This window comes from Mytilus edulis, chromosome 5, assembly GCF_963676685.1.
Source record: "Mytilus edulis chromosome 5, xbMytEdul2.2, whole genome shotgun sequence".
NCBI classification, from domain to species: Eukaryota; Metazoa; Mollusca; class Bivalvia; order Mytilida; family Mytilidae; genus Mytilus; species Mytilus edulis.
The window spans coordinates 85,570,529-85,573,236 of NC_092348.1; positions in this window are offsets into that span (position 1 = coordinate 85,570,529).

The window sequence follows — 2,708 nt, forward strand, 5'->3', positions numbered from 1 at the left end:
TGCTGCTTTACAAAGAGTACTTCGTATGCAATAAAAAAAACTATCGATTTAAAACTTGTAGATTAGAATATTTGTATATTAAAGATACCGTCTCTAATGGTAAATAGCATCGGAAACAATGATGAGCATAAAATTCGTCAATAACAAAAGCCCTAGAAATAGTCTTTTTCATACTAGAATTCAGATATACTGGACTGGATAAAAAATGAAGATGTATATCGAAAAAGACAGTAAACCTTCCAATAAAGGCAACAGTAGTCTTACGCTGTTCAATAATCATAAATAGATGAAGGCAGCGATCACAAACCAAAACCAATGGACAAATTCAAAATAAGAATAGCTCAAATAGACAAACCGTACATGAATCATCACTACACGACTCATCCTAAACGAACCGCGTCTGCACGATAATAGAACCAACTAATTACATATTTTAACTCATCATAGATGCCAGGATTTAAATTGTGTACTCTGGATGCGCATTTCGTGTACAAAAGACTCATAAAAAGGTCGAATTTAAAAAGTGAAAAAGCCCCATAAACTACGCAGTTGAAGAGAATTGATGATCCTAAATTCGAAAGTTTTGTCAAATACAGCTGATGTAATCTATTCCCGGAGTAGAAAATCCTTAGTATTTTGAAAAATTAAAATTGAAACCTCATCACAACCAGGAATATTTCATTCAAAATAGTCATTGTAGAGGTCTCAAATACATTTTCCAAGAAAAAGAACGAAGACAATTGAACACGGATATTGACGCCGTTGTTAACCAAATCAAATTATGAGTGATTACCACATGATTAAACATTGATAACCACTTGTATTGCTTATGTTGATGACGACATCGACTGCTGACGTTTCAACATTACGGTTTCGATCCTTTCACATCCTCGGCTTTCAAATATTTGGCTTTGAGCGTTCCTGATGAAGGTAAATCCAGAAAAGCGCTTCAGACACATGAAATTTTATAGCGGGTTGTTTTCATTTTTTTTTACAATACTGAGTCGATACTTCGGGTGGTGGATTATCAGTCCCAAAGAATATCATCAGCTCAGTAGTCAGTACTCAGTCCTGACATGATTTATGTGACGTATAAAATTTTCTGACGTCAGACACACAAATCAATGAATGTGTTTGTAGATAGATGTTTTTGTGTTCTGTTAAATTGTTCCTTTTAAAATTGTTATACCATGATGACTGATGTACCCATATTTTGACTATTTTATTTCTTGTGTCTGTTTAGTTAACACATAAATGTAAATATAACGGAATTTGATGAGACTGTCACCAAAGTGAGAGGGTTAGCGCTATAAAACCAGGTTTTATCCACCATTTTCTACATTTGAAAATGCCTGTACCAAGTCAGGAATATGACAGTTCTTGTCCATTCGTTTTTGATGCGTTTTGTTATTTGATTTTGCCATGTACTGCAGGGAAAGTTGGCTTCATATGGATTTGGCAATTTTTTCAGGTGATATTTGATTTTAAATAGCTCTTCAAAATTTTCGACCCTTTTATGTCCTTGGATTTCAGAGTTGAAATTAAATCCAGGAAAGTGCTTCAGACGCATGAAATTTATAACTTGTTGTTTTCATTCTATTAGCCCAATTTTAACAAGGAGTTTCAGATTTAAGTGTTGATATTGCAGACAGCCACAATCATAAATCCATTTAACAATAAAAATCATTGATCTGATCTGATTGGTCATTTTGAAAACAAGTAAAAAATGTTGATCTCAAAAAAATGGAAGAAAACTGATAAGATTTATTGAATTTTCAAATAGTCAGACCAGAAAAAAATCTGAACTTGATCTGTAACTTGTCATGATAAAACCAAATATCAAATCCATATCTTCAAGGTCGGAGAAAAATTTCGTAAAACGGATTTACTGACTGACGGATTGACAGACAGAGTGATAACCTTAAGACTAATTACAAAAGGAGGGAAACAATTCTTTCTTCCCAAAGGGGCAATGTCGTTAGATACCATACATATCTGCACAATTATCAATAAATTCATATACTAAATTAGGTACATTATATTAGCATCAATATACCATTTTTAGAAACATGCGTTTTTAAACTGTAATAAATATTTGAAGTTAGCATATAAAAGCTATTTTGGAAGTCGCTGTTATTCCTCCATTGAACTGATAGAATAATTGTAATGTGATGTCTACCAACAGGTATACATTCCTAGACAGGGTTAAAGCATACTAATGGCATATAAATGTATAGCCTGATTTCTACTTGATCATCACACAGTTGTAGATTGTTTAACTAGCTAGGTAGCAAACAGGATAACAATCTGTAGGAAAACATCTGTCCTAAACTTAGACCGAACTTTGACCTATAATTGTTTACTTTTACAAATTGTGACATGGATGGAAAGTTGTCTCTTTGGCACTCATTCCACATCTTCTATAAATATATTTTCTGACAGTGAGCAGAACAGCATTTCTCCTAAATTCCAGTCTTGGAAAAGAGGTTGTTAGTAACAGTTTAAAAAAACCAATTTGGTTTTGTACCGTACAGAATCATACAATCCACAGTGTGACATTTACTTCCACAATATCATTGAGGTATTGAAGCATGCTTCATAATCTTTGGTCGGGTTGTTGTCTCTTTGACACATTCCCAGTTTCCATTCTCAATTTTACATGGAAAAAAACCTTCAGGAAGTTAAAAGTAAATGTCAAACTTTAAACA